The following is a 14,414-nucleotide window of genomic DNA, read 5'->3' as shown; positions in this document are numbered from 1 at the left end:
CTAGTAGGATTCGCTTTAGTCTCATTTCTGTTGATAAACCCAGATGTATTATGATTTTTCAATGCTTGACAGAAGCCTAGAACTAACTTTGAAAATCTGCTCAATTCATGAGTTGCTCACCTTTAGCAGTTAATAGGGCTGACCAATTTTTTTAAAAGCTCACATTCACACAATGCTTTAAATTTTACTATGTGCTTTCCTCACAATAACCCTGTGAAGTAAATAATGCAAGTGTTATTATCCCCATTTTGCCAATGAGGAAACATAAGCTCACAGTTCAGGTGAATGACCACAGTCACATGGCTTATAAATGGCAGCCAAAAATTAAGTAAACATCTTCTGACTCACCAATTCAAAAGTTTTTCCACAATACACTAAACTGCCTACTAGACTATACACAGTTACACATATCCTACACTGAAGTTACAATAAGTCCTACACTGAAGCTAAAACATAATTCAAAATATGCTTTAAAAATAATTTTTGCCTAAATCATCAATAAACTCAAATCTTCAAAGACATTACCAAAATGTTTCTATTTTGGGAACTTCCATACAATATTCAGACTTCATGATAAACATAAAGATGGAAAATAATATATGGCATAGATGCTACTAGCTATGAAAGATTAGACCTAAACTGAAGAGAAGATATAACTTCCATTAAACTATCACTAAAATAAATTTTAAATAACTATTATCATGGACATTTGAAAAGCAGCATGGCATAAGTTGCAACATACTGGCTGCATGACCCTAAGTAAGTCACTTAAACATTCAGTTCTCCCAAATCCTCAGTGAGCTCTCTCCAGCCATAAGTTACAAAACAAATGCTGGTCTGCATCAGCGAAGGGAATTTTCACACTAGGAGTTTGCTACACCAAAGAAAACAGAGGCCTACAACCCTCCCCCCCAAAAAAAGTGTTGGACCTTTACAACTTAAGAAATGTGAATAACAAATGGGCTTACTGCTAAAGATCATCAGCAGATTTCATCACCATACTCTCAACTTTCTGTCAATGAGGAGGGTCCTGGAAGAGCAAATATTTCTTTAACACACCTTTGCTTATACTTATACTGTCCAACTTTAAGGCCACCTGAGAGCTTTGAAACAGTAGCTCACTTTCCAAGATAATTCAATTCTTCAGTTTTTGCTCTCTGGAAGTCTAAAAAAACTAACAGTTACACTTATGTCGCAAATTCTCCTAAGCACTTGGATGCTAAAGGTATTTCTCACCAGCTAACATATGTGAAAACTTAATAACCAATCACAATACAACTTAGAAGGGTTTTAATAACCAGTGGAATTGCACTATCAGACTTTCCGTTTCAAGTTGTGAGGACACTTTGCATTTAAAACATATGCCTACTCAAGGTCAATCAGTAATGCCATTTTTTCATGCAAGCAGGGACCACTCTGAAGTAAATTACAGCAATTAAGTTGTTAAATTTTTTTTATGGAATAAGACGTTGCAATTTTCAGTTTCCTCATCTAGATTTTCTACACCAAAGCAATCACAGATCCAGTTTCAAAAAACCGTATGTTGCCCTGGAAACTTCACTTATGTCCAGAAAAGAATCTTTAAAATTGTGTTCAAATTAAACTGACAGGCTTCATTATGTCTAACTGTAAATGTTCTATAAAGCTCTGTATAAATGGTCCTTGATAATAACACATCCCCTTTATTGACCCAGGTCTGTTTTATCATCAGGTTTTTAATACCACTTTCCACATACAGAATTCCTTAAAGTTGGAACAGCCTGTTGTTCTTGTTCAGTCGTTTTCAGTCGTATCTGACTCTTCGCAACCTCATTTGGGGCTTTCTTGGCAAAGATATCAAAGTGGTTTGCCATTTCCTTCTCCAGCTCATTTCACAGATGAGGAAATTGAGGCAAACAGGGTTAAGTGACTTGCCCAGGGTCACACAGCTTCTACGAATCTGAGGTCAAATTTGACGTCAGGTCTTCCTGACTCCAGGTCCAGCTGCCTAAGTAGGAACTACTCACATTTAAATCACATTTTCAGATTTACAGAGCGCATTACTCTTAACCCTATGAGTTATGTAATGGAAATACTACAATCTCCATTTTACAAATGAGGAAACTGGGGCCCTGAAAGGCAGCACGATACAAGAGAAATAGCATTGGCTTTGGAGTTGAAGAACTTGACACTACTTGTGTCAATGACCTTGAGCAAGTTACTTATCCTCCCTGTAGACCTACCTCAGCTTCTTCATCTATAAAATGAGGGGATTGACTTAGACAACCTCGGGAGCCCCTTCCAGCTCTACATCTATGTCCCTCTGATTTCCCCGTGATTACACAGCTAATAAGCATATGAACATACTAGTCCTCATCCTGGTTTGGGAGCTGCTTTTTCTATGTTTGTTTCTTCCTGATCCTGTAATGGATATGACCAGGCTTGGAGGCCACCTTGTGAATTCTTGGAAGCTTGTGGATTCTGCCTCCTTGGCTGGAGCTAAATGACAACAGCAAGAGAAATACCCGATAATGACTCCAGTGCTCTTGGAGATAACCACTGGACAGAGGATGAGCTAAATTCCTGGCCTGCCAGAGTCTTGAGGGAAGCAGTGAAGAGCTGAGGTGAAATGGGAAATGCCTAATCGGCACTGCAAACTTCTTCAAATTTAGGTAATTTTAATTATCAACCTCTTAGCTGAGTAAACCAGAACTGCCACTTGTTTAGTTCAAATCTGCCAATGGGCACTAGAGGGAACACTGCATTGGCCTCTGACACTTACTAGCTATGTGACACTGAACCTCTTTCCAGCCTCAAGTTCCTCATCTGTAAAAGGGGCATAATAGCAGTGAGGATCCCATGTTATTGGTACTGTACTTTGCAAGCCTTAAAACACCACATAAATGTTAGCTATTGATCATTTCTTTTGGGCATAGGAAATAAATATCCCATTCTTGATTCATATTGTATGAAACATCTTTTTATTCCTCCTTTTTGAGGACATGTGAGACGTAAGCCAAAACCTAAGCTTTATGTAAACTGTCCCATGGTAGAGGGGAATGTGTTTAATGATCCAAAGAATGTGATAAAAAGGAACCTAATTCCTCCTACTAGAGGCCAGGTTCCCCTAGGCTTGAACCCAATACAGACCTTGTATGTGAGCAGAAGCCACCTTAGAAGAAAGGAATAGGAGCCTGCCCCAGCTGTGATGGGCCTACTAGCGGGTTCCTATTGTTGAGAGTTTACATTTTGCCTACTAAATTAGTCTTATTGGATTCAGTCCCATATTCTAGCCTGCCAAGGTCACTCAGAATCTTGATACTTTCAAAGTCTCTCTTTACCATCCCATTTTTCTGTCATCTGCAAATGTGCTAAATATTTTATCCATTCTTCCACCCAAGTCACTGATAAAAATGTTCAACACCAGACCAAGCTCAAATCCTTGAAACACTTCTTCCCAAACTGCCTTAAATCATTAACGGTTCTTTGGGTCTAGTCATTCAACCAGTTCCAAACAGAACTAACTGTTCTATTATTTACAGCTTTTCCATGGGCATAGCTTGAAAGACCCGGTCAAATGCTTTGTTAAAATCTGGATAAACTATTTCCTCAGCAGTCCTATGATCTACCAGTCTAGTGACCCTATGCAAACAAGGAAATAAGCTTAATCTTGCCTGACTTGTTCTTGAAACCATTCTAGTTCACTGTGATCACCACATCCTTTTCTGGATGCTCACTAACCATACCTTTAATAATGTTCTAAAATTTTTCCAGTAATTGCCATTAAGTTCAACAGCCCATGGTTTATAGACTCCATTCTCTTCCCTTTTTTGAAGATTGGGACATTTGCCCTTTTCCAAACCTATGAGACCTCTGCAGTGCTCCATGATCCTTCAAGGATCACTGACTTTGGCTCAGCAATCACATCTGCCAATTCTTTCAGTACCCTAGGATACAATTCATCTGGACATGCTGACTTAAATTCATCCATCTAGTGAATCTAAGTACCCACTATATCTCCTTATTAATCTTGGACATCAATCTATTAGCCATTTTCGTTCTTCCTTTTCCAGTTCAAATATCATTCTCTTTGGCAAAGAAAAAAGTACAAACTCAAGTTGGTGAGTTTCACCCTCTCTATCACTATCATTCTTCCATCAACCCCAGCAGCAATCCTATCCTTCTTCCATTTTCTTTTTCCCAATGTAGCTTTAAAAAGCTCATCTTTTTTTTGTTGTCCTTAGCTTTCCTTGTCCAATGGAGCTAATTCTGAGCTTTAGCACTCGTTATCCTTATAAAACTCTGCCACCCTTCCGTAAAGATCCAGATATCTGCCACTGCTTCCATTTTGTCTAGGTCTTTTTAAAACTCAAAGCTGATGGTGAATTTCCTATGCATCCACAGGTCTTTTTATAAAACACTCCTTTTCCTTATCATCTGAATTGTTTCTCCAAGACCACTTGATACAGACTGTGCCTTCCATATAGTAAATGCCTCTCTCTGGTCCAAACTTTTCCCTAAACAATCACCAGAATGATTCCCTTCTTATCCTCTCAATTACATTATTAATCAGGTTTTTTATTTATGCAGAATCCACGAAAATAAATCATGGACTGCTTACAAAAATTCACATTTCTATCTCCTATAAGTCCCTCTCACAAGCTCTGTTCTAACCTGTCTGCTCTTCTACGTGAACACTCTATGTTCTGAAGATATATGAACATTCTCATCTACCCATGTTAGTCTTCCTCTTTGAACGTCCTCACCCCTCATTTCTGCCCAAACAAATTCTACCCATGCTTCAATTCTGGCTCATCCAGTGTTCTCTAACCACCCAGGACTCCAATGATTTCTGCCATTTCTTAAGTCAGCACCTAGTACATCCAAGCTGCTTACCTGGCACGTAACCATGTGCTGTTTCATATTATTGTGGTCTGGCATTGCTTATTCCCTACACACACACACATACACGGAGTCATGTCTCCTCAGACTGGTAAACCCTGTGTCTCACAGTGCTGGCCAAGGGCTAAGCACAGAACCAGCGCTTACTTCACTTTACTGCCATTCAGTCTCTCCAAACTCACACTCACACTCACCATTCCCAAAGCCCTCCTGCCTTGTTGTGTACTTACTTTGTCCCCAGTGCCTAAAATGCACAAATTCCTTCTCTCTCTTCTACTGGTTGAAATCATTAAGATCACAGATTTAGAGCTGGCAGGAACTTTAGAGGCCCCCTTAATTTGCAGATAAAGAAACTGAGGCCCAGGGAAGTCAAGAGACTTTCCCAAGCTTTTAAGTGCTTTAGGCAGGATTCAAGCCCAGTGTGCTTGCTACCCACTACACTTGCTTCTTGATGCCTCCCAGCCATCAAGGGCTTCTCTCCATGTAGCCCTCCTCATCCCTTCAGCAGGAAATGGTCTTACTTAAAACTTAAGAGTTCCTACAGCATAATTATCCATTCCTGAGAAGATTATCATGAGATGATCTTTTGAAATGGCAATCATAAAGTTGAAGGGTTTCAGAAATTCATCAAATCCCATATCCTAATTTTACATGTGAGGAAATTAAGGATGAAAAGATCCCTGCTTGGTGCTGTGCTTTTTTTTAATCAATAATCTGGATAAAGACAAAGACAGCATGTTCATCAATTGCAAATACCACAAAGTTAGGAAGGATAGCTAATATCCTGGATGACAAAATCAGGATCCCAAAAGACCCTGGAAAGTTAGATCATCCAACAAGCTAAGCAATAAATGTGAAGTCTAACATTTGGGTCCAAAAAATCAATTTCACAAGTACAAGATGAGGACATTCTCTGAAAAAGATCTGGGGGTTTTAATGTACCACAAGCTCAATATGAGTCAGCAGTGTGAAGCGGTAACCTAAGAAGCTAAGGAAATTTTGGTTAACATTAAGAAAGGAATAACTTCAGGAGTGAAAATATGATAGTTCCCCTGTTAGAGAACTGAGTGTTATATTCAGTTCTGGGCGCCACAGTTTACGGAGGACATTAGACAGCATCCAAGAGAATGAGGATGGTAAAAGGCCTTGAGTCTACATTTCATGAAGGCAGGTTGAAGAAACTGGGGATATTTCACCTGAAGAAAAGACTCAAAGAGGAACACGATAGTTGTTTTCAACTGTCATGGGGAAGAGAAATTAAATTTGTCCTATTAAGCTCCAAAGGGCAGAATCAAGAGCAAAGGGTAGAATTTGCAAAAAGACAAATTTAGCCTTGATATCAGGAAAAACTTCCTAACACTTAGAGCTATTTAAAGTAGAATGGGATGCCCTGGAATGTGGTGGGTTCACTCTCACTGGAGGTCTTCAAGCCAAGACTTGATGTCCAACTTGTCTGATTTGCTACTGATTCCTTTCGTGTATGGATAGACTAGACTGACACTCAGGGCCCTTGCAACTCTACAACAATATGATGCTAGAACTTCAGAAGCTGTGAAAAGCCCAAGGTAACAAAGACAGTAGTAAATGTCAGCTGGAAGTTGAACTCAGGTCCTCCTGACTCCAAGGCTGGAGCTCTATCCACTCCACCACCTAACTGCCCCAATGTGGATCTTCTCTTAAGAGGACTGAGTAGTTGAAAGACAAAGGCAAGATTTGATCAAGAAGAGAAGACACGGAAGGACCATCCAGTGGTGAAATCATGGATCCATCAGAATATCCAGTTATTGTCCCAGAAAGTTTTAGAATTTAAAAAGGCATTTAGTTTCCAGGGGTTGGGAACCTGCAGACTCAAGGCCACATGTGGCCCTCTAGATCCTCAAGTGTGGCCCTTTGACCGAATCTAAACTTGAAGACCTCCAATGAGAGTGAACCCACCACATTCCAGGGCATCCCATTCTACTTCAAATAGCTCTAAGTGTTAGGAAGTTTTTCCTGATATCAAGGCTAAATTTGTCTTTTTGCAAATTCTACCCTTTGCTCTTGATTCTGCCCTTTGGAGCTTAATAGGACAAATTTAATTTCTCTTCCCCATGACAGTTGAAAACAACTATCATGTTCCTCTTTGAGTCTTTTCTTCAGGCTAAATATCCCCAAGTTCCTGGGTATTCTCATGCAAAATCCTGTGCGCTTTCCACTATACCATGCTGATCCTCCTATGTTATGACACAGCCGTTTACTTGTACCTCTTCTATATACTTATCCTCTTCTATTTGGTTTTATGGCTATTTGTGTACTTCTTGTCTCTCCTAAACAATAAAACCGCAGTCTTATTGAAGGTGATCACTTGATTGCGTTCATCCCTCCTTTGTTCTTGAAGGGGACCAGGACATCAGGAAGATGATGTCATGACGTGCAAGTGAATTGGGTTTAAGTGAGGAAAGGCTGTGCAAAGTCACCAGCCTCACTTTCTCCCCCAGAGCCATTGGGTCCAGTGGCCAGATATAGATCTGGACAACTGGAGATGGCCCATCACACAAAGTAATTATTTAGGATCACAGGATCATTGCTTTAGAGCTGGAAGGAACATACAGATCATTTAGTTCAACTGCCTTAATCTGCAGATAAGCAAAGTAAGTCCCAAAGAGGAGGAGCAATTTGTCCAGGGTCACACTAGAAACAATTACCAGAGTTGGGTTTCAAAGCCAGGTCTTCTGACTTCAGTCAGAAATCCAGTGCCCTTTGTAAAATACCATGCTACCTCATGTGGCCAAACCAGGGGTGGGGAACCTGTGGCCTTCTAAATCCTTGGGTGAAGCCTTTTGATTGAGTCCCAAGTTTTACAGAACAAATCCTTTTATTAAGGGGATTTGTTTTGTGAAGTTTAGATTCGGTCAAAGGGCCACACTTGAGGATCTAGAGGGCCACATGTGGCCTTGAGTCTGCAGGTTCCCAACCCCTGGAAACTAAATGCCTTTTTAAATTCTAAAACTTTCTGGGACAATAACTGGATATTCTGATGGATCCATGATTTCACCACTGTGGATGGTCCTTCCGTGTCTTCTCTTCTTGTTCAAATCTTGCCTTTGTCTTTCAACTACTCAATTCTCTTAAGAGAAGATCCACATTGGGGCAGTTAGGTGGTGGAGTGGATAGAGCTCCGGCCTTGGAGTCAGGAGGACCTGAGTTCAAATGTGGCCTCAGACACCTGGCACTTACTGTGTGACCCTGGGCAAGTCACTTAACCCCAACTGCCTCACTAAAAAAAACAAGGTAGGGAGAGAGAAGATCCACATGTTAGTGGTCTTCCTTTAACTTTGCAGGGGCACCTACACGCTAGCTGGGCTGTTCATCTGTTTCCTCTCATTCTTACTTATTAGAGAATAAGATAACACTATTGTAAAATAGTTATCTCTGTAACACACACAGAGAAGTGCTACTTTGAGTCCATGCTTCCACTCAAAACAGAAATAGTTAGAATAAGGGTTCGTAACCTGGGATCCATCAACCCCCAAGGAACCCATAGATAGATTTCAGAGGTCTGTGAACTTAAATGAGGGGGCCAGGGAATCCCATCTTTATTTTTACTAACCTCTAACTGAAATTGAGCATTCCCTTCAACTGTGAATGTAAGTAACACAAACACGATTCTGAGGGGTCCGTAACACAAAAAAGGTTAAGAACCCACGATCTCGAAATCAGACAAAGGAGATTGATCCCTTGACCTCTACAACATCTCACTGTAACTTAACTTCCCTGAGGAGCACACTTGATGTCAGAGGCTGTATATACACATAAACACACACACACACACACACACACACACACACACACACACACATATACACTTTTCCACACTTCTCAACCTTTTTGTTGCTCAGTCATGTCTAACTCTTCATGACCCCATTTGGGGTTTTCTTGGCAAAGATACTGGAGTGGTTTGCCACTTCCTTCTCCAGCTCATTTTACAGATAAGAAAACTGAGGCAAATGATGAAGTGACTTGCCCAGGGTCACATAGCTAGTAAGCGTCTGAGGCTAGATATGAATTCATGAAGAAGAATCTTCCTAATTCCAAGCCCAGTCCTCTAACCACTGCGCCACCTAGCTGCCCCCTCTGAATTTTTAGCCCAATGTAATCTTTTTTTCCCCCTCTCTCTTTTGGCAGTCGGGGTTAAGTGACTTGCCCAGGGTCACACAGCTAGTGTCAAGTGTCTGAAGCCAGATTTGAACTAAGGTCTTCCTAACTCCAAGGCTGAAGCTCTATCCACTGCACCACCTAGTTGCCCAGATGGCTATGATTTCTTTCTTTCTTTTTTTGGCAAGACAATCAAGGTTAAGCGACTTGCTCAGGGTCATACAGCTAGTAAGTGTCAGGGGCGACATTTGAACTCAAGTCCTCCTGACTCTAGGGCTGGTGTTTTATCCACTGTACCACCTAGCTGCCCCCCAATGTAATCTTTACCTAGTAAAATCACAGAACTGGGCCAGACCTTAAGAAGTCTCAGTTCAATAACTCCATTTTAAAGATAAAGAAACTAAGGCTTTGAGGAATTATGTGACTTGCCCAAGGTCACATCATTAGTTAGTAATTAAATTCCAAAGTCTAAATACTAGACTGATGAGAGTAATGCTGACTACAACACACACAGACTAATGCTGAAATGTAATGAAATAGCAGCTATGCTTGGAAATAGTCCAATTACTATTGTAAAATCAGTGAATTCCTAACTGACCTCTAACTTCTACTTTAAAAGCCCATCAGAGTAAAGTTATATTTCACATCATTTTTATACTTCTATAATAAATATAATTGTTTCAACATTTTCACCATGTTTGCATCAATTGCTTCAATGTGCAAAATGGACAGTCCAGAAACCTTTATACACCGCAATGGAACCGCTCTTTTATAATGGATTTGTGATCTCATTTTGGTTGTTCCCTCCAACAAGGCAGATCAAAACCTATCCATGGGGGGCAGCTAGGCGGCACAGGGGATAAAGCTCTGGCCCCGGATTGTTGCCTTGCAAAAAAACAAACAAAAAACCCATCCATGCCTGCCTGTCCTATCCATGACCATCCAGTGTTCTAGAGGCCTTTGTAATCTTCCCAACATTTTGAGGTTACCATAAAGCACTTGGAATGTCTATCTGTTGCCTCTCCCTATCAAACATGTCCCTAATGAAAAAAAACTCAACAGTAGTGATTTTAGCAGCTATAAGAAAGTTTAGAGGACTATCCACTAAAGCAAAACGCTCTCAAGCATACACAAAGTATGTTACCAAAATCTGTCATCTCCATCTTCAAAGCTGTGGCCTACCAAACAAGACACAAAACACTCTTGAGTAGCCACTACACTAAAAACATGAACACACTAACTGCGACTATTTGGACATCAAATGTCCATCTTTCTTAACTCTCCCATATTATGTCTGCACTACTCTAACTGCAATTTGGTAGCAACTAGGGTGTTCTCTATGAAACGGGAAGTAGAGTTCATTTAAAAGTGAGAGGTGGCAGGACAAAATGGCATGTGTTGGCAGTTTCTGGTAGCTCTTCTTAAACGGTTTTTAAACTACCTTGCATCACCCTTCAGAGGCCTCTCCATTTCCTTAGTCACTCAGCATGAGAGACACAGCAAGCTGAATCAGAAATATTTGGAGAGGGGTCAAGGACTGCTTGCTCAGAAGGAAGCAAAGAGTTCCAAAGGAGTATAGTATCCCTGTTCCTACAAAAGATAGATACGAAAAAGTGCTTTGCACACAGTAAACATAAGAATATATTTTTTAATGAATATGTCCTTTCTGCCACCAGGAAAAGGGCTGTTAAATAGGAGCAAAGGAGACTTGTTTAGGGCTTAGATGTATGAGAAGCATTAGACGCTTAAAAAAATAAGGAAAGGGGCTATGAGGAAAGAAGGGTGTCAAAAACTAAGATGAAATGAAAAGAACTTCGGTTGGGGATGGGAGAGATGGAAAGTAAGGAGGTTCCAGGAGAGGGAAGGAGAAGATCCCAAAGGAGACGTTCTGGAGGGTGGAGGCGTTAAGAGAGCGGGGGCTCAAATCAGTAAGTGCGTGACCATGACAGCCGGCAGCGAGAGGCAAAGCAGTCCCTCCGCTCTCCATGGAGGCTGGAGGGAGGGGGTTCCTCAAAGACCCCGGGGCAGAGACGTTCAAGGGATTCTTCAGGACAGCGTCTTAGGAAGATCCCGGAAGGGGCAACTCCTCAGCGGTTTGGAGGCTAGCTTCCCCCCCCTCACTCGAGGGGCTCTCAGATTTTAGGGCCACATCTCCAGGGATCCCGGGAGGGGGAACAGGGAGGAGGAGGCTTCGGAGAGATGTGGAAGGTAGTCACTCTGACGCAGGGGCTAACCTCGGATAATGGGAGTGCGAAGGTTGTGAGGCTAGCCCTTCAGGGGTTCCAAGGCTAGCCCCTGGAGGGGGAAGGGGAGATGGTGAAGACAGCTTTTCCAATAAAAGCCTGGGAAGGGAGGCAATAACAAGAGGCTCACCCTGACAATGCGGGGAGTCAGAAGGGAGGGAAGTCTTGGGGGGAATTCGAGGGGGTTCTCCCGCAAAGGGGGACCTAAAAGACGGAGCCGAAGAAGGGGAAGGGGGCGGGGCAAAAGGCGGGGGTCTCGCGGCCGTTAAGGAAGCCGTTGGCAGGGTCCCCGGGGTGGGGGCAGTGGAGGGGAGGGGATGTGGCCCCTTCCCCGCCGCGTGTTGGGCTCCGCTCGGTGGGGCTCCGCTCTCCCGCTCGTGCCCCCCCCACCTGCCCCGCCCTGCCCCGTCGGGCCCGCGCGCCGCACTCACTCACCGGCCCCTCCGAACGGCAGAAAACCCAACAAGCAACTGTCGCAGCGCCGCCCCCGCTGCCCTCCCGCCCCCTTCCTGCTCGCTCGCTCCGGGCCTCTCCCCGCCCACCGCAGAGGCCCCGCCCCCCCGAAGACTTCGAGCCGGGTCAGGGAGCCGCTGGAGGTTCAGCGCCCCGCTCGGGCGTAGAATTCTTCCCCACCCCCACCCCAAACTCTACCTCCCCTCCCGCCGAGCCCTCCAATCCCCGTGTCTCCTGAGCAGCGTCATCTCTTCCTCCCCCTCAGTACAGGGAGGGGCGGGGGAGGAGCGGAGGAGTATGAGCCTAAGCGGTGAAGGCGGCGGTGTCCACAGCTGGCCCTAGGTCCGGCTCCCAGCTGGGCCCTCCTCCCTGTCACTCAAATCAGCCCCACCAGCTGTCAAGGACCCTTGACACCCTCCCCGCCCCACCCGAGCCTGGGCTTTCACTGTGCCCCCCCGCCTCCCTGGCCATTCTGAGGCCACCAGCCATCCCCCATACCCCCCAAGCTCTTTCCTCCTGCGGAGGTAAGGGGTAGGACTGGGGAGCATGGCTTGAGTTTCAGCAATATCTTCAGCCGGGCTTCTCTAGAGGATCATCTGGATTCTTTGGATTTTTTTTTTATGAGGAAGACTATACAGAAAGGTCTACAACCCCGCGACATCTGGAATCACTGCCCTGTGTTGGGTAGCCTAGGGTCATTTAAAAGACCTTCCCCCACAATTTAAATGATGATGGAAGGCTGAATGAGACTTACGCAACTATTCAGCATTTCCAACTCAGCTCAACAAATATTTGTACTTCTAAAGCACTGGTACATATGTATATAGAACTATATACACATACACATATGTATATGTATATATACACATACACGTACGTGTGTATATATACATGGTTGCATGTATATATGGATACATGTATATACACACATGTGTGTGCATGTATGTGTACGCAGTGTATACATGTATGTATACATATGCACATATGTATGTGTGTTGTGTGTGTGTGTGAGACAGGGCTATCAAAAGGGGGGCGGAATGGAAACTGATCATGCGTTGGAGAAGCTTACATTCTCTTAAGTCCTCATTAGCTGAGGCTGCTAAGGAGCACCAAGAGTGCACAAAGTACTGGGCCTGGAGTCAGAAAGATCTGAGCTCTACTTGGCCTTCAAACGCTTGCTACTAGATGTGTGACCCTAGGCAAGTCACTTAACTTCTGCCTGCCTCAGTTTCCTCACCTGTAAAATAGGGATAATAGAAGCACCTACCTGTGAGGGTCAAATGAGATATTGGTAAAAAATCGCCTACCACGTTGCCTAGCATGTAGTGGGGGCTCTACAAATGCTAGCTATTATGGGGGAAGGGAAATACATACGTACAACATAGACACAGATAAGTAAATTTAACTTGCAAGGTAATTTGAGGAAGAGGAGAATATTACCAAGTACAGGGAGGGGGGAAGGCAGAAAAGGCTTAGAATCAGAGAGTAGTTCCTGAGATACCTAAGGCTTCAAACAGCACCCAGATTTCCACCGTCATTGGCTGGAAGAGATGTCAGTCAGCGGCAAACCAACTTGCCCCGGGCTGCCACCCCTTCAGGCCGCAGTTGGCTGGCGTGACGTAATGTGACGTAAGGCCGGTGGGCGGGCCCTCGGCTATACTTTTAGAGCCTCCCAGGTGTTCTGGGCCGCCTTGGGGGAGTGCGCTGGGTGGTGGGTGTTGGCGTGGTCTCTTGCTGCTTTTTTATGCTGCTGTGGAGGGCGGGCGAGGCTTCGAGTCTGTACAGCGGGGTAAAAACCTTTGGACTGGCATTTAAACGTCAGGTGAAGGGGCGTCGACGCCGGAAGGCCTTTTTTAGACTTGAGACTCATTCTCTTTGTTCGACAGATGGGAAAAATGAGACTGCCTTCCGTTTCTTTTCAGTCGTGTCAGACTCCTTGTTGACTCCACTTGGGGTTTTCTTGGCAAAGATACTAGAATGGTTTGTCACTTCCTTCTCCAGATCATTTTACAGGTGAGGAAACTGAGGCAAACAGGGTGAAGTGACTTGCCCAGGATCACACAGCTGGAGTCAAACACCACTGAAAAAAATGACTAAAACAACCACACAAGTAAATGTGTCATACAAGGCATAGTGCAAAAGTGAAAGTAAATTATAGGAGGCTATGAGAATTCACTGGAGAAAGGCATCTCTTTTGGCTAGGGAAGATTTCATGACAGAAGACTGGTCATCCAGATTCTTTGGATTTATTTTTTTTGATGAGAGAAGCTCTTAAGTTTCAGTTACTGGATCACCAAGCTCTATTTACAAACCCTTAACCATTTTTCCTCTAGTCAACACCAGTTGAGCATTCACTGTGTAAACCCTGTCCTGGGAGGTATGAATGGTGTAAAAGAAAAAGGAAACATAGGCCTTGCCGCTCAAGACTTTCCAGTCACCTCATGGGGTGGGAGGGTGAGAGGGAGAGGACAAAAGACACATAAAATTCACTTATTCAAAAGATATTTTAGGGTTTGCCAGAAATGCATACTAAAATTGGAATCATATAGAAATTAGCAGATCCCTATGCAAGAATGACATCAACAGACATCCAGTATCGATGGGGTGCTTGGGTGCTTGTGCTTGGACCCCAATTTCTCCCTAGCCTCAGAAACATTGTCCCTGACAGTTTCTCCCAAGGACACTGTGCTTAGCAATTACTCA

General features: G+C 43.5%; 1 protein-coding gene across 2 annotated transcripts in view; it reads right to left on the bottom strand.

Annotated features, from left to right (window-relative positions):
* The window catches only part of NT5C2 (5'-nucleotidase, cytosolic II), a 106,740-nt gene extending 94,941 nt beyond the window's left edge, over positions 1-11,799 (bottom strand). For both annotated transcript variants that reach the window (XM_020967693.2, XM_020967706.2), the window contains exon 1: positions 11,694-11,799. The gene's annotated coding sequence lies outside the window, so the exon portion shown is untranslated. The remainder of the gene's footprint in view (positions 1-11,693) is intronic.
* Between the last annotated feature and the right edge of the window lie 2,615 nt (positions 11,800-14,414).

This window comes from Phascolarctos cinereus, unplaced genomic scaffold, assembly GCF_003287225.1.
Source record: "Phascolarctos cinereus isolate Bilbo 61053 unplaced genomic scaffold, phaCin_HiC Scaffold_3;HRSCAF=262, whole genome shotgun sequence".
NCBI classification, from domain to species: domain Eukaryota; kingdom Metazoa; phylum Chordata; class Mammalia; order Diprotodontia; family Phascolarctidae; genus Phascolarctos; species Phascolarctos cinereus.
The sequence above is the reverse complement of the archived record's forward strand: the minus strand, read 5'-3'. Positions and strand labels throughout refer to the sequence as shown.